The sequence below is a fragment of the Odocoileus virginianus genome, chromosome 5 (genome assembly GCF_023699985.2).
Source record: "Odocoileus virginianus isolate 20LAN1187 ecotype Illinois chromosome 5, Ovbor_1.2, whole genome shotgun sequence".
Taxonomy (NCBI): Eukaryota; Metazoa; Chordata; class Mammalia; order Artiodactyla; family Cervidae; genus Odocoileus; species Odocoileus virginianus.
Window position 1 is genome coordinate 33,681,481 of NC_069678.1, and position 24,834 is coordinate 33,706,314.

At 35.5% G+C, this 24,834-nt stretch overlaps 1 protein-coding gene and 1 pseudogene across 4 annotated transcripts in view; one reads left to right on the forward strand and one right to left on the reverse strand.

Annotated features, from left to right (window-relative positions):
- DPYD (dihydropyrimidine dehydrogenase) overlaps window positions 1-24,834 on the forward strand; it is a 904,243-nt gene that overhangs the window by 86,346 nt on the left and 793,063 nt on the right. The gene's annotated exons all lie outside the window — the stretch shown is intronic.
- LOC139035010 (small ribosomal subunit protein uS10-like) lies at window positions 2,855-3,663 on the reverse strand (annotated as a pseudogene).

Genomic DNA, 24,834 nt, shown 5'->3' on the forward strand with positions numbered 1-24,834 from the left:
TTTTCCACAGTTTAATGTGATCCACATAGTCAAAGGCTTTGGCATAGTCAATAAAGCAGAAATAGATGTTTTTCTGGAACTCTTGCTTTTTCGATGATCCAGCAGATGTTGGCATTTTGATCACTTGTTCCTCTGCCCTTTCTAAAACCAGCTTAAACATCTGGAAGTTCATGGTTCACGTATTGCTGAAGCCCAGCTTGAAGAAGAAGCACTGTAGAAGTGAATAATGTCTTAATAGAGAGTTTTAAACTTCATTTTCATAACTAAAATTTTAGTTAACCTTAATTTACTTCATTAATTAATACCTACTTTGGAATTTAAATAACACAGAAAACTGGAAATTTACCATGCATTTAACCATTTGTAAGAGAGGAAAATATTCTATATCAGTTGTAATCGTGTGTGATTTTAATCCGATATTTGGAGTCCTATTTCATTTGTCTGCAGTGTTAGCTTTTCAAACTCAGAATATTCTGTAAGATTCCCTTATAACTTGAAAATTAGATGACTCATTTCCCTTAGACAGCTCAGCTTGTGCAATTTTAGCTGTGGAGAATGAGCTGTCCATTACACTTTATCACCATTCTCTGCTGAATGCATTTGCTCTTTCTTCCTTTCCATTGCTTGTGTTTGTTTATCTAATTTGGATTATTAGCATGCCATAATGGTCTGTAATTTTTCCCCTCAGTCATTTACTTCTCAGGCAGGAAATTTCTTAGTGCTCCTGAGGACAACGAGAACACGTGATTTGTTGTTGTTGTTAAAGGAAAGTCACAAAATTAAAAGTTTGGAGGAGACTCCTGTCTTTAAGAAAAGCTTTATTCAAACATTTCTACAGAATATTTGTCCGTATTTTTTTTCCTGTAAATATGCATGGAGATAGAACTGAGCTTGATGATAAATGCAAACATGGCAGTCTTTATATTCATCAGGTTTGTTCTTTTTAGTTTTAATATAACTGTTACAATGCTTTGAGCATTATAGAAGATAATTCTCTTCCTATTTGTAGAATGCTTAGTGTGTAGTTGAGGTCCTGATGCCATACTTGTAAAGTTAGATCTGAGTGCTATCAGTGACTACCTAGGAAACTTTAGGCAAGTTACTTAACCCCTTTTCAACACTTCCCCAATCTGAGAAAACAAATTTAGTCATGGCTCTTTTAGAGGGAGATGATAGGGTTTTAAAAAATTAAAACATAAAAGAACTTGGAACAATGTCTGGTACAGAACAAAAACTCAGTAAGAGTTAGCTATTAAAGAATTTTTGATAATGTAGAGAATTTTAGGAAATACATAGAACACAGAAAAATGGGATCACTTGAAATCCTACCCCTCAGAAATAAGTTCATAAATATTTTGGTGTGTTGTTTCCATCTTAGTTATACTTGTAGATTTTTACGAAATATGGGAGTATGTGTTGTTCATTCGCTCAGCCATGTCCAACCCTTTGCAACCCCGTGGACCTCATGAACTGCAGCACACCAGACTTTACTTCCTTTGTCATTCCCTGGAGCTTGCTCAAAATCATACATATTTAGTCAGTGATGCCATGCAACCATCTCGTCCTCTGTCATCTCCTTCTCCTGCCTTCACTCTTTTTCAGCATCAGGGTCTTCTCTAATGAGTCAGCTCTTTGCATCAGGTGGCCAAAGTATTGGAGTTTCAGCTTCTGCATCAGTCGTTTCAATGAATACTCAAGACTGATTTCCTTTAGGACTGACTGGTTTGATCTTGCAGTCCAAGGGACTCTCAAGAGTTTTCTCCAACACCGCAGTTCAAAAGCATCAATTCTTCAGCGCTCAGCTTTCTTTATAGTCCAACTCTCACATCCATACATGATCACTGGAAAAACTATAGCTTTGACTAGGTGGACCTTTGTCATCAAGGTAATTTCTCTGCTTTTTAATATGTGGTCTAGGTTGTTCATAGGTTTTCTTCCAAGGAGCAAGTGTCTTTTAACTTCATGCCTGCAGTCACCATCTGCAGTGATTCTGGAACCCAAGAAAATAAAGTCTCTCACTGTTTCCATTGTTCCCCCATCTGTTTGCCATGAAGTGATGGGACCGGATGCTGTGATTTTTGTTTTTTGAATGTTGAGTTTGAAGCCAACTTTTTCATTCTTCTCTTTCACTTTCATCAAGAGGCTCTTTTGTTCCTCTTCACTTTCTGCCATAAGGGTGGTGTCATATTCATATCTGAGGTTTTTTATATTTCTCCCAGCAATCTTGATTCCAGCTTGTGCTTCATCCAGCCTGGCATTTCATATGATGTACTCTGCATATAAGTTAAATAAGCAGGGTGACAGTATACAACTTTGACGTACTCCTTTCCCAATTTGGAACCAGTCTGTTGTTCCATGTCCAATTCTAACTGTTGCTTCTTGACCTGCATACAGATTTCTCAGGAGATGGGTCAAGTGGTCTGGTATTCCCATCTCTTTCAGAATTTTCCACAGTTTGTTGTGATCCACACAGTCAAGAGATTTGGTGTAGTCAATAAAGTAGAAGTAGATGTTTTTCTGGAACTCTCTTGCTTTTTCAATGAACCAACAGATGTTAGCAATTTGATCTCTCGTTCTTCTGCCTTTTCTAAATCCAGCTTGAACATCTGGAAGTTCTTGGTTCACATACTTTTGAAGCCTGGCTTGGAGAATTTTGAGCATTACTTTACCAGGGTGTGAGATGAGTGCAATTGTGCGGTAGCTTGAGCGTTCTTTGTCATTGCCTTTTTTTGGGATTGGAATGAAAACTGACCTTTTCCAGTCCTGTGGCCACTGCTGAGTTTTCCAGATTTGCTATTGAGTGCATGTGTAATTAATCACTTATGTAATTTTTTTAAACAACTGATTATCAATTTATTAAAAAGGTTGATTTAGGCATCGGCAGTGGTGACTCCCACCTTGACTCCTGGCTCAATACTGATGGAAGTGATCTTGACAATTTCAGAAGGGCTGTGCAGGTCAATAAGTCACTTGTGGACCCTCATTTGGAATCGAGCCCAAGTCTTAGAACCTTCACCACAAGGAGTTTTCTTTGTAGTTATTCTCAGAGTCTTGGTAGGCATCCGAACTTGTCCTTTCACTTTGAGATTTTTTCCTTCGTGCCTCTGATCAGGTCCGCACACACCTTCTCCAGAGTCTTCACGTTGCGGCTGGTGAGGGTGATCCTAATCCGGTGAATGGCCACCTCTGGCTCCACGGGAGTCTTGCTGGTGTCTTTAAAGGCCGTGGCTGTAACGCAGCTTCCTGACCAACGTGTTTGTGCATGAGAGCGAACAGCGGTAAGTTAGGAGCAGGATTGGGCCTCAGGGAGGCCTTCCATGTCTTCCTTAAAGAGCAATTTTTTTTTTCTACTGTTTCAGTATACTTTTATTAGCAGTTATTACATCAAAATTCACATTTACAGGATACAAAAGACTGTCTTAAAAAGTCTAAAGTATATGTAATTAGATATGTGTAATTACACTCATAGCAAATCTATTGACTTTATGTAATTAGGTATATTGAGTGCAGGACTTTCACAGCCTCATCTTTTTGGATTTGAAATAGCTCAACTGGAATTCCATCACCTCCTCTAGCTTTGCTCGTAATGATACTGCCTAAGGTCCACTTGACTTCAGACTCCAGGACATCTGGCTCTAGGTGAGTGATCATTACCTGGGTCATTATCATTACCTGGGTCATTAAGGTCTTTTTTATATAGTTCTTCTGTGTATCCTTGTGACCTCTTCTTAATATTTTCTGCTTCTGTTAGGTCCATACCATTTCTATCCTATATTGTGCCCATCTTTGCATGAAATGTTTCCTTGGTATCTCTAGTTTTCTTGAAGAGATCTCTAGTCTTTCCCATTCTATTGTTTTGGGGCCGAGAATCTTACAATATTGAGAGAAATTCTTTGGTATTATTGTTCTCCAGTTTGTGGGTCGCCCCCCTGGTGGGTATGAGATTTTATTTTAACTTGATTGTGTTCCTTGTGTCATCTTATTGTGGCTTCTTCTTTGTTTTTGTATGTGGAGTATCTTTTTTTGGTAGGTTCCAAGGTCCTCCTGTTGGTGTTTCTTCAGCAACTAGCTGTGATTTTGGTGTTCTCACAGGAGAATATGAGTGCGCTTCCTTGTACTCCACCCTTTTGGTTGTATGACTTAGCCCAGTTCTGAATTTCAATTAATAAGTTGGAAATATAACACTGCTTCTTAGTGATATATGAGTGGTGCAAGTTAGATCTGAGAGTGGCTAACTAAAAGTGATGACTAGGATATTCATTCATCCCTCCCTATTTAGTCATCTTATTTAATTCTACAAGCTAAAAGGTCACTTATCTCTTGTGCAGTATTTTAGAGATCTGTATTTCCTGATGAATATGTGTATTCTAGAAGCACATGATGAATTAATATTTTAAGAAGTTAAAAAATTACTAAACAAAAATAATTAAAGAAGACAAAGTATTATATGCTGATTTTCTTATGCTTTTTAAACAGTGATGCTGAATTAAGTGTTTTCCTGTGTTCATGTTGTAATTCCAGTAAATTACAAACTCCTTACCGTAGTTTAGCAAGGTTCCTTATGATCTGAGCCCTGTCCGCCTCTCCTGTTGTAACCTCTACTGTTAAGCATGATATCAAATGTAAAAGAACACCTTCTTTTACTTGGAGTTAGTCAAGTTCATAGCTGTCTCAGAATTTTTGCAATTCCCTTTTCCTTTATCATGACCTTAGAAACTAGGCTGTCCCTGGCTATTCTGTTTTTCCTAGGTCCATTTCCCTCACTATCACATTACCATCCTGTCTTTCCCTAAAGTGTTTAACAGTATATGAGGCTAACAGTATTAAATGTTGACATTTGAAGTGTGTAATTTACCATATTTTAAATAGATATTTTGAGTATATATTTATGTCATTTCTCTCTCTATTCAAATGTAATTTTTACAAAGCCAGAGAGCTAGAACATACAGGATATACTCTAAAAGTATTATCAGTTTATTTCTAATAAATCTATACCAATAAAATACATATAAATGATTTATATATGGAAATGTTATGAAGTGTCTGTTTCAGAGTATTGCTCACTCAATAATGAACATTTGACTTTTTAAGGAGAGAAGTGTGGATATAATTTAATCTAATTAATAACTAACCAAGGTAAGCCTGATTATATGCTATGATAAGTGTTTAAAAAAAATCAAGTTTCCAGTTCCAGCTTGGCTGAGGAAATAAAAGTTCTCATGCAGCAGATGTGTTGTTCACTGGGGATTGTCAGACACTTCCATGAATAATGAATTTGGGAAAGAGGATGGAATTATTCAAATCCACCATGTAATGGCACATAGGTGTCACTTTTTACTTTGTTTAGTTGTCTTAAAATTGTATTCAGTTTACATGTAATCAGCTTGTGCTGAGGAAAATTATTATCCAACTCTACAGAATATACTGAAGGAAAACATACTACTTACTATGAAGGAAAAGAGCTTCTGCCACTAAGTCTGTAAGTTCTAGTGGGTCAAAGTATCACTTTAGTTCCTAAAAGCATCTAGATCAGGCTGTTTGAGAGGGAGTTATTGCTATAGTAAGAAGCTCTAAAGCAATATTTTGTTGATTATGTTCAAAATTGGTTAAATGCATAGAACAGGTTGTCCAGTTTTGAGCCCCACGGCTAAGAAGGAAAGTTGAGAACTAAAGTGGATTCCTGAGATAAGCACGTGTATAAATTGAGAGTTGAAAACAAATCAGAATGATGAAGCAAGGCTATAGAATTAGATTGTTCAAACTTGAGAATGTAAGAGTATGGAGTTAATAACAGTCTTTGAGCATGAAGGGTTCTTACAAAAGAAAGATGACTAACTGTTTTCCATCTTTAGTGAGTGCAGAACAAGAGGATAGAGTTTAACAAATATTTATTGAACATTTCCATTGAGTACAGAACAAGAGGATTGGAACTATAAGGGCTTCAGATTAGAACTAAAGAATATCCTAAGAGTGAAGATTTTAATTCCTTGAGAGGTTGTGAGTTTTGTTTTGTTTTTTGGAAATTGTTTAAACAATATAGATTTTTACTTTATAACTACCAATAGTCAGTAGTTTCAATTCAGCAAACATTTATTGCATTTTCAAGGATCTCTCCAGTTCAGTGGTTTCAGCAGCAGTCTGTCAATGAATGTTAATAGAATATGGGCAGATCTTTGTAGAACTGGTAACATATAAGCTACTTAAGACAGTACTAATGACCAGCATGATAATTATGATAATAATAATTCCATGAAATCAGCAAAAGGTATTAATGACATCATTTAGTGGAGAATTACACCAAGTAATTTCCTATATGAATTGTAGGACATGTGTAAGTGTATGTATGTAATATATATGTATATAATATGTGTATAATGTTTAACTAAAGAATTAAGATAATTTGACAATTTAAATATATAGATGTCTTCTAATATAAATAATAGAGAGGAAATCATTTGAATTGCAGCATTAGATTTTCCTTTAAAACGTCCATTTGAAAGTTAAGTTCTAAAGTAATTTTTTCATATTTTGCAATTTTAATATAGCCACTGAGAATTTTATTATACTTGTTATTCTATTGATTCAGTTCAGTTCAGTTCAGTCCCTCAGTTGTATCTGACTCTTTGCGACCCCATGAACTGCAGCACGCCATGCCTCCCTGTCCATCACCAACTCCTGGAGTTCACCCAAACCCATGTCCAATGAGTCGGTGATGCCATCCAACCATCTTATCCTCTGTCATCCCCTTCTCCTCCTGTCCTCAATCTTTCCCAGCATCAGGGTCTTTTCAAATGGACTAGTGGGATCTCGTTGCAGTCCAAGGAACTCTCAAGAGTCTTCTCCAACACCACAGTTCAAAAGCATCAATTCTTCGGTGCTCAGCTTTCTTTATAGTCTAACTCTCACATCCATACATGAGCACTGGAAAAACCATAACCTCGACTAGACAGACCTTTGTTGACAAAGTAATGTCTCTGCTTTTTAATATGCTGTCTAGGTTGGCCATAACTTTCCTTCCAAGGAGTAAGTGTCTTTTAATTTCATGGCTGCAATCACCATCTGCAGTGATTTTGGAGCCCAGAAAAATAGTCGGCCACTGTTTCCACTGTTTCCCCATCTGTTTGCCATGAAGTGATGGGACCAGATGTCATGATCTTAGTTTTCTGAATGTTGAGCTTTAAGCCAACTTTCTCACTCTCCTCTTTTACTTTCATCAGGAGGCTCTTTTGTTCTTCTTCACTTTCTGCCACAAGGGTGGTGTCATCTGCATATCTGAGGTTATTATTTCTCCCGGCAATCTTGATTCCAGCTTGTGCTTCTTCCAGCCAAGCGTTTCTCATGATGTACTCTGCATATAAGTTAAATAATCAGGGTGATAGTATACGGCCTTGATGTATTCCTTTTCCTATTTGGAACCAGTCTGTTGTTCCATGTCGTTCTAACTGTTGCTTCGTGACCTGCATACATGTTTCTCAAGAGGCATGTCACGTGGTCTGATATTCTCATCTCTTTCAGAATTTTACACAGTTTATTGTGATCCACACAGTCAAAGGCTTTGGCATAGTCAATAAAGCAGAAATAGATGTTTTTTTGGAACTCTCTTGCTTTTTTGATGATCCAGCGAATGTTGCCAATTTGATCTCTGTTTCCTCTGCCTTTTCTAAAGCCAGCTTGAACATCTGGAAGTTCACGGTTCACATATTGCTGAAGTGTGGCTTGGAGAATTTTGAGCATTTCTTTACTAGCGTGTGAGATGAGTGCAATTGTGCGGTAGTTTGAGCATTCTTTGGGATTGGAATGAAAACTGACCTTTTCCAGTCCTGTGGCCACTGCTAGCTTTCCCAAATTTGCTGAGATATTAAGTGCAGCACTTTCACAGCATCATCTTTTAGGATTTGAAAGAGCTCAACTGTAATTTCATCACCTCTAGTAAGCTTTGTTCATAGTGACGCTTCCTAAGGCCCACTTGACTTCATATTCTAGGATGTCTGGCTCTAGGTGAATGATCACACCATCATGATTATCTGGGTCGTGAAGATCTTTTTTGTACAGTTCTTCTGAGTATTCTTGCCACCTCTTCTTAATATCTTCTGCTTCTGTTAGGTCCCTACCATTTCTGTCCTTTATTGAGTCCATCTTTGCATGAAATGTTCCCTTGGTATCTCTAATTTTCTTGAAGTGATCTCTAGTCTTTCTCATTCTGTTATTTTCCTCTATTTCTTTGCATTGATCGCTGAGGAAATCTTTCTTATCTCTCCTTGCTATTCTTTGGAACTCTACATTCAAATGGAAATATCTTTTCTTTTCTCCTTTGCTTTTCACTTCTCTTCTTTTCCAAGCTATTTGTAAGGCCTCATTTTGATTTTTTTGCATTTCTTTTTCTTTGGGATGGTCTTGATCACTGTCTCCTGTACAATGTCATGAACCTCTGTCCATAGTTCATCAGGCATTCTGTCAATCAGATCTAGTCCCTTAAATCTGTTTCTCACTCCAATGTATAGTCATAAGGGATTTGATTTAGTTCATACCTATATGGTCTAGTGGTTTTCCTACTTCAATTTAAGTCTGAATTTGGCACTAAGGAGTTCATGGTCTGAACCACAGTCAGCTCCTGTTTTTGTTTTTGCTGACTGTATAGAACTTCTCCATCTTTGGCTGCAAAGTATATAATCACTCTGGTTTCAGTGTTGGCCATCTAGTGATATCCATGTGTAGAGTCTTTTCTTGTGTTGTTGGAAGAGGATGTTTTCTATGACCAGTACATTCTCCTGGCAAAACTCTATTAGCCTTTGCCCTGCTTCATTCTGTACTCCAAGGCCAAATTTGCCTGTTACTTTAGGTGTTTCTTGCCTTCCTACTTTTGCATTCCAGTCCCCTATAATGAAAAGGACATCTTTTTTGGGTGCTAGTTCTAGAAGGTCTTGTAGTTCTTCATAGAACCGTTCAACTTCAGCTTCTTCAGCATTAACTGGTTGTGGCATAGACTTAGATTACTGTGATATTCAATGGTTTGCCTGGAAACAAACAGAGATCATTCTGTCATTTTTGAGATTGCATCCAAGTACTGCATTTCATACTCTCTTGTTGACTATGATAGCTACTCCCTTTCTTCTGAGGGATTCCTGCCCAGTGTGGTAGATATAATGGTCATCTGAGTTAAATTCACCCATTCCAATCCAGTTTAGTTCACTGATTTTTAGAATGTCGACATTCACTCTTGCCATCTCCTGTTTGACCACTTCCAATTTGCCTTGATTCATGGACGTAACATTCCAGGTTCCTATGCAATATTGCTCTTTGTAGCATTGGACCTTACTTCTATCACCAGTCACATCCACAACTGGGTGTTGTTTTTGCTTTGGCTCCATCCCTTCATTCTTTCTGGAGTTATTTCTCCACTGATATCCAGTAGCATTCTGGGCACCTACTCACCTGGGGAGTTCCTCTTTTAGTGTCTTATCATTTTGCCTTTTCATACTGTTCATGGGGTTCTCAAGGCAAGAATATTGAAGTGGTTTGCCATTCCCTTCGCCAGTGGACCACACCCTGTCAGACCTCTCCACCATGACCTGTCCGTCTTGGGTGGCCCCACATGACATGGCTTAATTTCATTGAGTTAGACAAGGCTGTGGTCCATGTGATCAGATTGGCTAGTTTTCTGTGATTGTGATTTCAGTCTGTCTGCTCTTTGATGCCCTCTCTCATTGCCTGCTGTCTTACTAGGGTTTCTCTTACCTTGACCGTGGGGTATCTCTTCATGGCTGCTCCAGCAAAGCGCAGCTGCTGCTCCTGACCTTAGAAGTGGGGTATCTCCTCTCTCCTCTCTGCCACTCCTGCGCCGCACGGCTGCCTAATAGCAGCTAATACTTAATTATTCTAACAAGGATGGCATGATAGCTACTACTCAGTTTATCAATTTTAAATGTTAAATATGCTTAATAGAAATATTAGTCCCTCAGACTAATACTTAGTTACTCAGTTGTTTCTGACTCTTTGCGACCCATGAACTGTAGCCCACCAGGCTCCTCTGTTCTTGGGGATTCTCCAGGCAAAATACTGGAGTGGATTTCCACGCCCTTCTCCAGGGTGTCTTCCCAACCCAGGGATCAAACCCAGGTCTCCCTCATTGCAGGCAGATTCTTTACTATCTGAGCCACCAGAGAAGCCTGCAATAAGAGAAATATTACTTTATAATATTTAAATAACACACTAAAGTATGTATTACTAATAGTCATTACAAATGAAATTGAGATATTATTATCATCTTCCCCAGTTCTTATTATTATCATCTTCCCCAGTTTTTAAGAACTGTATCAATAAAGTAGTGCTTATCAAAGAAGCTACTGCATACTAGAGAAGGTCTGGCCCTTTAGCCCAGGAAAAAGATCTATGAAGTCTTTCTTTTGTTTAATTTGAATACTTATGCAAATCTAAAATTCTACATATAATGTGATTTTTATTCATTCATTGAGTGCCTGTTATGGTCAGGTACTGTTTAATGCCCCAAGAACACAGCAGAGAACAAAATATAGGAAAATTCCTTGTTTTGTGGAAATTACATTCTAGTTTTAATAAAAGTAACAGCAAAAAAATAAAAAGTAAAATATATAGTATGTCATGTTGCTTTAAGATTTGTTCATTTTGACATTAAAATATTTGAATTGCTTATTCCAAGGAACAAATTTTTTTTTCCCCAGCTATTCCTTTTGGGTAACCAGTAGAATGCTGTTTCAGTGATCTTATCAGTGTTGGGAAGTTAATGTAATTAAAAGGTATATATCACACATTCATTTCAGCAGTGTGATGATTATTATCCTTTTTCAACATTCTCAGCATTGGCAATTTCACACAGTTCTGTGGGGAGAGATGCCATCACTTTCTTTTCTTCATTGCTTGCTAGGTACATCCAGATAATCACTAATAAGAGAGATCCAGAATCAAGTCAAAGAGGCCTTGCAGTGCAATATTTCCAGACTGTGCTGATAGAAATTTTGATAAGTGTATTTTCTGATGACAAGTTAAGCCACTTGTGGCTTGTGATGAGATGAAAGGGATAAAAGGGTCACTAATCTTTTGGTCCATCTTCTCTTGTCTCTGTGATAATCTCATAAAAGGACTGATTCAGGGAAATGTGATGATTGATAATGCCATTAATTTGAAAACTGATACTGTAATTTTCATCACATGTAAATTATCTGAGCCTTGCAATCTACATAATCAACACTCTTCATTCAGTTTTCAAATTTCATTTTCATTGCAGTACTTTGTTTATGTACCATAAATATATATTGTTTTCCTTATAAATTTTTTAAATGAATCATGCCCAAACTTGTAAGAGTGTTTAAATAAGCCAAATTTGCAAATGTCCACATTAGAGTGAATAGTGAATTCAAGTCGATTTACCTTATTTCAGTTTTTAACCTCTGATAGAGCAGCATTTTTCCTTCATGAAGAAAAATTCTTGAGCCAACACTTGTCTCCAGTGAAGAGCACCAGAAAAAGCTAGCTATACACATTCTTATCTATTTCATTAAAAATTATCAAAAAATATGCTATTGCTCCTTCAAGCTTTTAAATAACTAAAACTCTTAATAACTGTTTTACTGCTTAAGCCAGTCAAGAAAAAGAAGCAAAGTTTTGGAGGCAAAGTATAAACTGAGAATGAGGCTATAACTCCTGGAGCATTCAAAGTGGCATAGTCCAGATGCATATGAATCTTCTTACCTTTCATGGATTTGGCATCATTGTACACACAACTCCCATTTATTTTTTCTAATTAATACAATATTTTAAAATAATGATAGAAAAATAAAAGGAGAAAATTCAAATAGTCAACTGAAATTTCCTTAACTGATTATTTTATCTTTAATGTTTGGAAAATGAACACATCATCATAAATAAAAGGGTGAAGTGGTAAACATGGAAAAATAAGGAAATTAGTGATGTTCATGCTTTCATTCAAGAAAAATACAGTATTTGGCTAATCTCTACTCCCCACTGGTTACTTAGATGTTATTTGAATATATAAATGTTATGGTTTAAACATAAATAACAAGCCTATTTTCTTCTTCAATGCTTCCTTCTGACCCAAAGCAGATCCAGCCAAAATATTGCAGTGTTGGGCTTCAAAAATTTACTCCCATTTCCTCAGACAGTGGGGAGGGATTCTCTTTTCTCTGTTATGAATTGTTCTAAATACTTTATAAATAACAATGTTTATGATTGTTTCCCATGTTATTTCTTTAATGCTATAAAATTTTCTCTAAAAATCCATTTTAGCTTCATCCTATAGATTTTTTTCATTTTTTTGTCATTATTTCTAATATTACTTGAAAAACAAGCAACAAATAACAGAGAATGATTGTGTGGAAAAATGTATCCTAAACAATCAAAGATAAGCAATTATCTGGGTATATGTTGATAACATAAGTGGTGAAGAAAAACGTCAAAGGATATGAATAGGTAATATCTACAAAAGAAAATATAAACAGCAAGTAAACACATGAAAAGATGCTCAAACATGTGTCAGGTAAATGTGAAATGATTTCCAGTCTCAAGTTGGGAGACATATAGGAGATTAATAATATCGAGCATTAACAAAGTTTCAGCTAACGACACACTTTCATATACTGCCAGTGAGTTGTGAATTGGTACAAATTTTGGTGAAAAATCTAGTTATATATATTAAAATGAAAATAAGTCTTAACATTTCCATTATGAAGACATTTATCCCACAATAAGAAAAATTACCATCATCACTCTTTTACAGTGGTATATATTTGTAGCAATAAGATACCAGGATAAAAACTGCACTTTTCTTATTAATAAAATTATTAAAATTATGAAATACGATGTAGTTTTTGGAATTTTAGAAACATTTTTATTGATCTGGTAGGAGATCTACATATTCATGTTATGTGAAAAAAAAATTACTGACTTTTTAAAAAGGTGGACTCAGTTGAAGAATACTGTCCACACACAGAAAAAAAAAACTACAGAATCAAGTATAGGCTTCTGTGAGCATGAAACACTCTATAGAAAGATAGTAATTGTGCTTAAAACCGCTAGTACAGAAAATTACAATAGATGTTAGTATGGGGTTGGAAATTATTCATTTTTATATAAGTATTTTAAAAAATTTTACAAGAAGCATATGTTACTTTTTCAATTGAACATCTAATTATTAATAACATTTGAAAGTAAAGTAATATTAAACTTAAAGATACAAATTCATTTATGCACAGCATGTTTTTTTATTGAGGAGAATACTGAGAAATAACTGAGGCATGATAATTGCTGTTAATTCTCTCAGTCATGTCCAACTCTTTCTGAGTCCCTGGACTACCCTAATCTAGGCTTCCCTGTCCCTCATTATTCCCTGGAGTTTGCTCAGACTCATGTCCATTGAGTTGATGATGCCATCCAATCATCGTCTGTCGCCCTCCTCCTTTCCTCTATCTTAATATGTGTATTACTAAACATTTTTAAGGAAGATGTTGATGTATTTTGTGGAAAGAGTTTTGTCTGTTGGTTGGCTTAATTGATGAAGAAAAAAGCCTGGTATCTAAAGTTATAAATTTATTTTTTAGGAAATTGAATCATGAGAATCTGGTGAAATCACTGGTTCTAGTTCCTACATTCTTTGGGCTAGCAGTGGTCCTGTTACTCTGATGTGGCTGCAGGGTTTATAAATTTAAATTCAGTATTAATACTCAATTCCCAATATTTACCAATTACTTAACATTTTTTCCACCTTGATATTTCATGGAAAGGACGTAATATTGAATAACATGGAAAATGTGGCATTGTTGATTCTAGTTTGACTGGCAGAATTTCCAAACATTTTTCTGAGATAGCATTCATATAGTTTATGTTCCAGGGAAAGATATCCCCTTTTCATTAGTCTTTCAATACTCACAACTTTCAGCTGCATGACTTTTAACTACTATTACATCAAGTCATTTTGGGAAGTTATAGCATTGATATATTCAAAGAATTTTAATTTTTATGTTTCTAATTCTGAAATGCTTGATATGGTGAGACATGCCCTAAAACAACTCTCTGGTATTAGCCATTAATTAAGTGTAATGATAACTATCTAAGACTTTGGATTCTATTATGGTTACTAGGCTTAAAATTTCATCTTTTAGTCTCATTTGTTTAATTAAAAAAATTAAAACACACGTGTAATTTGTAATTTTTGGAAGAAAAAGAGGGAATTTATTTTTCATTTTATACCTTGTGAAATGAAGGTTATATTTTTTACAAAAAAATAGAAAAATCATATATTGACAGATGATAGAAACTTTACAAAATTACTCTTTCATATGTCTCTGGTGTTGAAATAAAAAAGGATATATGACTTAGAATTTCAATTCAACTCTATCCTCTATGTGCCTGTTATCTGCTGTGTTAGAATTTTACCTAATTGGTATTTAAAAAAAACCAAAAAACTGTTATTACATTCAAGTGCTTAGTTCCTGAGGATGGAATTTATGCTGAATTTATACTTTCCATATTGATCTACTTATTACTGATACTTAAAATTTTAGGACTGGTAATCACTTATTTTCTGGGGAATATAAATTATTTAATCAGTTCCAAACTTTTGAAATAATTGTCTGATGTTTTAGAAACCAGAAACAAAGATTATAATAGGAATTTAGACTATAATATATTGCTGCAAGGATAATTATTAAGGGAAAACACAGCTGACATTTTCTGATTTATGCACACAATCAGAGATGGAGTCCAAGGACTGTGACATAATTATCTTCATGCTAACAATTTTTGTAAATCTCTTGACAGAATTTTAGCTAATTTTAAAATGCCTTCTGAAGATTAGCACTTAAAATTGTTGGGGAAAATAGCACAATTTATTAGCAAGGGTATAATTGTAAACCTTCTAAATACTCATTGTGAATATCATTTAGACAGTAACTCCTGCTTTAGCAGCTGGTATATAAGACACCAGTTTATGGAGTCTTGAAACAACAGAGAGTGGAATCTAATTAAAGAGGATTACATGCCAACGAAAAATTATTAAAAACAGACTAATAGACAATTGTTATGAATTTAGAAGTCTCTGCCAACTTCTCTTTTTGATACAAATTTATGTAAGTAACTGTCAAGTAAAAGCCTTTATTTCTTCAAAACCAAAAGGATGTTAGAAGGTTTTATCTTTCTGACTTAAAAATGATTGCTTTTCTGAATTTTAACTTAATGCAAGAACTTAAATGATTCTATTAATCTTTTCTTACATATTTAAGATGTACATGTGCTTTTAAGGATAAATTATTAGAAATACTGTTTGTTTGTTTGTTTGATATCTATCTAGCACCCGGCATTTCATGTCCATAGAGGAATCTTAGTTATATATAAGCAAAACTCAGTTTATCAATTTAGGTACTGTTTATGGAGACTTATGTAGAATTGGATTGAATATTTTTCTTTGTAATGTTCAGTTAAAAATTTTGATGCACTGAAGATTGTTCAGTTCCAGCACTTCCATCTACTGAATTTCTCCTTCCTGTTTAATGACTTACTTTGCTCTGATCTCAAGGGATTTTATTCCAAACAAGAGAATTGAGATAGTTTAAAATGATACATAGGCAGCTTTTAATTATTTGCTAATAGAATTTTAAAGTAACTGGTCCTTGTCAGCACTGGAGAAAAGAGTATGTTTACATCTCTTGAGTTTACCTGATGTCTATCTTTACATTTTATATTCTCCATATGGTACTGTTATAATACATCATGCATTACTCTGCACAGCCATATGGTCTGTAGATTTTTGTAAACTTCTATAGATTTTGACCAAATTAAACTTATTAAAGATTAAATGCTAAACACTGAGAATCATGTGTTTTCTATGTAATTAATTAGTGCATGAATAAGCATATTAGATTCAGTAAATGAGAGCATTATTTACAATTTTTTAAAGTAGATGTTATTTCTAAAAATAATCCTCCATGTGAAAAGCTTAACTAACTAAAATTGTCTTTGAGATGTAGAAAATCCCCATTGATTCCAGAATAGTAACAATGGTGTTAATCCACTCCCCCAATACCATCAACCCTGACCTCAGAGTTTTCCTCATCTACCCAGATACACCTATTTTATTGGGTTCATAGACAGAAGATCACTCACTGCTTCAGAGATAAACTTCACAAGGACAAGGGATTATTTAATTCTAAAGCCTCCAGATTACATCACATGTTTAATTTTGAATAAGCTTATTATTATATACCCCTAAAGGAAATGATAGCCCACTCCAGTGTTCTTGCCTGGAGAATCCCATGGACAGAGGAGCCTAGCAGGCTACAGGCCATAGGGTTGCAGCTGTTGGACACAGCTTAGTGACTAAACCATAAACCATTATTGTACATGGGCTTCCCTTTGGCTCAGTGGTAAAGAATCTGCCTGCCAATGCAGGAGACACAAGAGAAGAGATTTGATTCCTGGGTTGGGAAGATCCCCTGGAGTAGGAAATGGCAACCCACTCTAGAATTCTTGCCTTGAATATTCCATTTACAGAAGAACCTGGTAGGCTACAGTCCATGGGATCATGAAGAGTTAGACACAGCTGAGCATGCATCCAGACACAGTATCCTCTATAGAACAGGTGTGTCTGTGCCTTTCTAGTGGTGGTACTTACTTTAGTGGAGGCATACCAATGTTAGTAAAACTATTAAATAGTTTATTTTCAAGCTTCAACATGACAAAGGTAAATAGCTATTTGATCATGTGGTTGATCATTTTAATGCAGAGACCTTAAGCTATCCTCTTTGATAACAAATCAGTCAGTATATGTAATGCTTGATACTCTGAACTTACTAGTATATGAAATGCTGGATACTATGAATTTATTAGTATTAAGAAAATGAATTTAATTTTGTCATTTGGTAGAAATACTTTTTATGAAAATTAACTCATAAATATGTAACACTTATAGAACTTTGGGACAGTTCTGATCTTCTTGGAATTAGGTTTTTCCTGTTGGCTTCACATAGCATATCAGGGTTGAAAATATCCTCCAGAAGGGTATTTGAAGGTATACAAAGTTCTGTCATTCATTTGAAGATCACAGCAAGAAACTGCCAAAAAGGAACTAATTCATGGTGAGTCGTGGTCTGCAGGCACTCCAGTGCTAAAGAGGTGTTTAAATATGAGTGCACACACTCAGGCTTAGGAGACAAATATGGTAATCATAGCTTCCATTCCTCTGTAGCATTCTATCTTCCACTGTAATCACTGAAGACAGGAAGGTCAGTTTGGCCAAGGAGTTTTGCCACTCATCAAAAAAAAAAAAAAAATTTTGCAGATGACATGATCCTCTACATAGAAAACCCTAAAGACTCTACCAGAAAATTACTAGACCTAATCAAAGAATATAGTAAAGTTGCAGGATATAAAATTAACACACAGAAATCTCTTGCATTCCTATACACTAACAATGAGAAAACAGAGAAATTAAGGAAACAATACCATTCACCATTGCAACAAAAAGAATAAAATACTTAGGAGTATATCTACCTAAACAAACAAAAGACTTATACATAGAAAACTATAAATCACTGATGAAAGAAATCAAAGAGGACACAAACAGATGGTACCGTGTTCATGGATTGGAAGAATCAATATTGTCAAAATGGCTATACTACCCTATGCAATCTATAGATTCAATGCACTCCCTATCAAGCTACCAATGGTATTTTTCACAGAACTAGAACAAATAATTTCACAATTTGTATGGAAATACAAAAAACCTCGAATAGCCAAAGTAATCTTTAGAAGGAAGAATGGAACTGGAGGAATCAACCTGCCTGACTTCAGACTCTACTACAAAGCCACAGTCATCAAGACAGTATGGTACTGGCACAAAGACAGAAATATAGATCAATGGAACAGAATAGAAAGCCCAGAGATAAATCCACAAACCTATGGTCACCTTATCTTCGACAAAGGAGGCAAGGATATACAATGGAAGAAAGACAACCTCTTTAACAAGTGGTGCTGGGAAAACTGGTCAACCACCTGTAAAAGAATGAAACTAGAACACTTTCTAACACCATACACAAAAATAAACTCAAAATGGATTAAAGATCTAAATGTAAGACCAGAAACTGTAAAACTCCTAGAGGAGAACATAGGCAAAACACTCTCCGACAGAAATCACAGCAGGATCCTCTATGACCCACATCCCAGAATATTAAAAACAAAAGAAAAAATAAACAAATGGGACCTAATGAAACTTAAAAGCTTTTGCACAACAAAGGAAACTATAAGCAAGGTGAAAAGACAGCCCTCAGATTGGGAGAAAATAATAGCAAATGAAGCAACAGACAAAGGATAAATCTCAAAAATATACAAGCAGCTCCTCCAGCTCAATTCCAGAAAAATAAATGACCCAATCAAAAACTGGGCCAAAGAGCTAAACAGACATTTCTATAAAGAAGACATACAGATGGCTAACAAACACATGAAAAGATGCTCAACATCACTCATTATCAGAGAAATGCAAATCAAAACCACAATGAGGTACCATTACACACCAGTCAGGATGGCTGCTATCCAAAAGTCTATAAACAATAAATGCTGGAGAGGGTGTGGAGAAAAGGGAACCCTCTTACACTGTTGGTGGGAATGCAAACTAGTACAACCACTATGGAAAACAGTGTGGAGATTTCTTAAAAAGCTGGAAATAGAACTGCCATATGACCCAGCAATCCCACTTCTGGGCATACACACCAAGGAAACCAGATCTGAAAGAGACACGTGCACCCCAGTGTTCATCGCAGCACTGTTTATCATAGCCAGGACATGGAAGCAACCTAGATGCCCATCAGCAGACGAATGGATGAGGAAGCTGTGGTACATATACACCATGGAATATTACTCAGCCATTAAAAAGAATGCATTTGAATCAATTCTAATGAGATGGATGAAACTGGAGCCCGTTATACAGAGTGAAGTAAGCCAGAAAGATAAAGACCATTACAGTATACTAACACATATATATGGGATTTAGAAAGATGGTAATGATAACCCTATATGCAAAACAGAAAAAGAGACTCAGATGTATAGAACAGACTTTTGGACTCTGTGGGAAAAGGCGAGGGTGGGATGTTTCAAGAGAACAGCATCGAAACATGTATATTATCTATAGTGAAACAGATCACCAGCCCAGGTTGGATGCATGGGACAAGTGCTCGGGCCTGGTGCACTGGGAAGACCCAGAGGGATCGGGTGGAGAGGGAGGTGGGAGGGGGGATTGGGATGGGAAATACATGTAAATCCATGGCTGATTTTTATATAAATTATAAATTATAATAAATTTTATATAAATTATAATTTATAATTCAATTTTTCCCCCATTTATCTTATTCTTAGAAGACAGATTCTATAACCACCATCAGTTTCTGGTACTTTAAGCTTTTTTCTTGTCTTTTTTTTTTTTTTTTGCTTTCTTATTTCACCCCTCACCCCTATTTTAGCAAGTTATTATGCACCTAATTAGAAGTCTTTGTTTTCTTACTATAGTGAGTGCAAATAGTTTTCTTTTTGATTTATGTTTTGGCACCACACAGAGCATTTTGTTGTGACTTAGGAGCCTGTATATTAAAAGTTATCTTACAGAATTCCAAAATCCATCTGGCAGATGAAGACTTGTTTAGACTAACTCTACTTAAATGTCCATTAGTACAATCATAGGATAAGATAAGTTGCAAACTCAACAAGGGCAGTGTCTATTCATGTCAAGTAACATCACTGGTATGATCTCTTTGTGGAATACAAGAATGCTCTATGCCATCTGTTTTGAAATGAATAATACTTTTGAAAGTCTGATTTCTTTTCATTAGAATCTGTGCTCACTAGCGAACATTGATTTTTATATGCCATTCCATATTGAATTTCCTGAGAGTTAAATTTCACTCCTCATGTTATCATAATAGTCTCATTCTTGTAACAGTTTCATGTAATAAATGAGTGCATTTGCACTCTAATTTTGTATCTCTGTTTCTATTAACTTGGCTAATGTGAGATAGAATAAGAAAGGCAAACTCATTGTCATGACTGACAAAATTAACAGTTAGTTTGCCAAGACTGAATAACCAAATTTGGACTGTGATGTACTTGTCAAGATAAGGCTACAGTGGAAAGCCTCTTGGAGGAAAGATAGCTAGCTGCCTTCACTGACATCATTTAGCACTTTAATTGAAGCTAGTGTCTGATTCATGTATATGAAAATTCCTAGACCATCCACTCAACAAGCCTTTAATGGTTAACTACTATGTGGAAATACAGTAGTAAATAAATTAATAAAAAATGCCTCTTGCTTTCATAACTACAGAAAATATTTATAAATAAAAAAATAACCATTTGCCTTTATGAATACAGTCAGTCTTTTAAAAATACTGTAACATGCAATATAATATTAGGTATAATAAATGCTATGAAGAAGAATAGAAAATAGGGAAAAGGGCAGAGAAAGTGGAGAGAGATCAGTTTTAGGGACAATGGTTAGGGAAGATGTTTCTAAAGAAGTGCCATTTAAACAGAGACCTGAATGAGATGAGAGTGTAAACTCTGTGAACATTTGGCAGGACATTTCAGACAGAGGGAACAGCATGTGCAAAGGCCCTGAGGAGAAAGTGTGCTTTTGTCTAGAAGGAACAGCAGTTAGGCGCTGTTGACTGGAGCAAACTCAGTGGCAAATGATATAGCCTGGTAGCAAATGAGATGGGTCCTCATACAGAGCTTGAAGGTGAGCAAACATGCCTGGTTGAAATGATAGATGGCAGAATTTCAACTGCTATTTGAAAGCCTTCCTCTGATCAAGATTAAGTGAATAAGTAAATAACAATGGCTTACAGAAAGCAAATATTAAGGTCTGTATAGCAATTTGAGTTTGGCAATGTCTGGCACATAGTACTCCACAATATTTGTTGAAATAACGATGCTCTTTTTCATTTGGTTATCCTGTAAACCATGTGAGGTTCATTCAAAATGTAACCACACCTTATGTAAAGAACTGCGTGGTAATTTGAATAAGTTAAGATTAAAAAGTAAAGACTCAGTCTTGAATTTTGTTGACTTCCTTTAGATACAGGAATTAATGCTTAGCAGGTAGGATTTGCAGAACTGTTTTTCTTTTAACTTTTGCTTCCTTTGGGAAAGTACTAAAATATTACTTAATTCTTACCATGGATAAGAATTAAGATCTTAAATACTTTAAGGTAAATGTAGCAAAAATACATTGTGATTTAGTGTATGAGCCTGGAAATGAGATTTAATCCGTCCATTTAAAAATGTATAGCACTATTTGAACAGTACTTTCTTGTTTATCTTTTCACATACATGATCTCATTTAATTTATCCTCACAACACTTAATTATTTATTATTACTTTTATCACTTTCATTAATATCTTTGTTTCATGAGGGGATATTTGCAGAATGAGATGTTAAACATTTTCCTAAGAACATATAAACAGTGCAGTTGCAAACCTGAAAGTTAAAAACAGATTTCCTGTTTCCACAGCTCCTCGGTCTCCTACTATATTATATTCCATTTCACTATTACTCACATGAAATTCTCCTCGACAGGCCTCGATTTTTAAGCTGGCCACCGTTAGTGAAATGACATTAGCTAAATATGATTATGTCTTAATGTTCACTGGAAGGATTAGACTAGTTAAGATATACCAAAGGGAAAAGCAATTTTCTATTGAAATATGAATCTCTTGATTAGAACTGGAAATCATATATTGGTATTAGAATATTCATCTGGAATTTAAAACATCTGAATATAGTTATTACTTTTTTACTTCTCCTGTAAAGAACTTCAGTGAGGTTAGTTTTGAGGCTTTTTGATGAGTGCCAAGATTTAAAACAACATTTTACTGGAAGAGTAAGCTCATCTAATTGACTCATTTTTTGGTAGAAACTTAGACCGTAGGAATTTCTAACTACATGAGAAATATAGGCACTGGTATTATCTTTTCCCTATTTACCTTACTGCCTAAATAAAATAATTAAATTAATCAATGTTAAATCGCCTTAGAGTTGCAGTGGTATAACTTAGAGTATGCTGTTTTACTTAACTTGTTCAGATTTTGAAATATAAATTTAAAATTGGCTGCATAAAACTTGTGGCCTCATTGATAATCCCCTGTGAGTCCTTCAAAATATGGTGTCCTGCTGGCTTCTAGTCATCTGAGATTTGTAATGACCGCAGTAATATGTGATTAATGTATGGCAAGGATTCTTCCACTGGATGTGGGACATACTTGCCTGATAACAGTTTCCTTATTGGATTGATACTGTGTTTTTTTAAATGAAGAGGTTTTTGTTTTTTTAAAAAGCCTTTGTATCCTCAGTGACCAGTGACTATTACATATCTGGCATGTATTAGAATCTAAATAAACTTTGAATGAGTGAATGACTTGCTTTCATTGTTAGCTTGGGAACAAGATTGACTTTTGCATCATATTTTTTGTTAATAATTTGAATGCTTGAACTGAAGCATTATTATCAAACAATAGGAACTTGTCAGCTATTGGACCCCTTGCTTCTCAGTTTACTTGGGCAACATAGTAGCTTTCATTTTTATGTCATCTAAGCCCATTGCTTAGATGCTTGAGAGTCCCTTGGACTGCAAGGAGATCCAATCAGTCCATTCTAAAGGAGATCAGACCTGGGTGTTCACTGGAAGGACTGAGGTTGAAGCTGAAACTCCAATACTTTGGCCACCTGATGCAAAGAACTGACTCATTTGAAAAGACGCTGATGCTGGGAAAGATTGAGGGCAGGAGAAGAAGGGGACGACAGAGGATGAGATGGTTGGATGGCATCACCGACTCATTGGACATGGGTTTGGGTGACACCAGGAGTTGGTGATGGACAGGGAGGCCTGGCGTGCTGTGGTTCATAGGGTCGCAAAGAGTTGGACACAACTGAGTGACTGAACTGAACTGAACTGAAGTCCATTGCAAGATCATCTTTCCTGATGTTAAAATTTGGTGCACGTAGACATAGGACCAAAGATGGGCTTCAGGAGATCCACTGGTCATTGAAATTGTATATATAGCATATTGTTGTGCTGGACTCTTTGCAATCCTATGGACGGTAGCCTGCCAGGCTCCTCTGTCCATGTTCTCCAGGCAAGAATACTTGAGTGAATTGCCATATCTCCCTACAGGGGAACTTCATGACCCAGGGATTGAACCCATTTCTCTTATATCTTCTGCATTGACTGATTTTTGAATATTTAAGTTTTTAAGGGACTTTCCTGGTTGCTCAGTGGTAAAGAACCCGCCTGCCAATGCAGGAAACTTGGCTTCAATCCCTGGGTCAGGAAAGAGCCCCTGGAGAAGGAAATGGCAACGCACTCCAGTATTCTTGCCTGGGAAATCACATGGACAGAGGAATTTGGCAGGCTATAGTCACATGGGGTCACAAAAGAGTCAGACACAACTTAGTGACTAAACAGCAACAATTTTTTAAGAGAAAAGGATTTTGATTTTTCATTATATTCTCATAGGGATCTTATGATCAAAAAGTTAAAAGTCTTGTTTTTTTCCCACAAAGACTGTATTTATTTTGCTTTATTACTCATTAGTATCACTTGAACAACTTGAACAGTACACTCTTTTCTACCTCACTCCATAACATCTGATCCATTAGTATTATAGTGGGGTTCATAGATACTCTTCCTCCTCTTTATTTTTTTCCTTCGCTTCCTCTGATTATTGAAAATCTTCTATTTGTTCAGTGTAATAAGTGCTTTACGTACATTACTTCATCTAATTAGACTGACAGCTCTAGAAGGTTCAAGTATATTTTGCTCAGGATAAACTAAGTGCCCTGCCTAAGGATATATAACCAGTAGACAATAATGCCAAGGCCTGGGGCTAGAGCCAACTCTACTACCTTTCCCTCTCGCCCCTCCTTAGCCCTCTTAATCTGGAAAATTTTGAATCGCTTCAAAGACATGTTTAGAAGTCATGAACCTAGACATCTCTGCTCTAGGAGAATTAATTCCTCTCCCTTCGGTATTGGATTGTGATCAATATGAGGGTCTTTTCTTATTCAACTTTATATCCTTGATGCTTAGTATGATGCCTAAAAAAATAATAGATTTTCAAATTTCTTTTTTTTTAAATTGAAATTTAATTGATTAATTTCAGCGTTGGTTATTTAGTAAGTATGACACTAAAGTTCTAGTAGCTGTGCCATTAACTCTCTGTGACCTTAACAATGTAGAACTGTTTCCTCATTTATTAAAATTAACTTACTAATTAAAAAAAATTTAGGTTAATATATACATTTTAGATCCAATTTATTTAGTTCTGGTTATTGTGATTATTTCGTAAAGGAAATGTAGTCCTAATAGAAACTAAATTATATGGTAATACCATCAATTATTTTATTTAATAATGTAATTTGCTAACTTTTTTGCTTCTTTTCTGTCCTGTCCAGCATGTGAATTAGTAGATATTTGGTTGAATTTATTGTTGCTTGGTTTAGTTTAAGTAAAGATAATTCAGTGATTTTGTTTAAATTTGTCAGCATTGAGAAGTATTCTTGTGTATCACTTTGCCCCAAGGTTGCTGTTGATATTCTGCTCATTTGTTTTGTTATGTTTTATACAATCCTTAAAACAGATGAGATATAAAACACTGTAAAATTTATCACAGTTGAAACTTTAGACCTTCTCTCAACCCATGGGGATTCATTTGGCAGGAGGCCATCATAACCAGTTCTTTTTGATCCTTAGTTTCTAGTTTCCACTTTAATTGCTGCCAAAATCTGAGCACTTGGGAATTTAATTG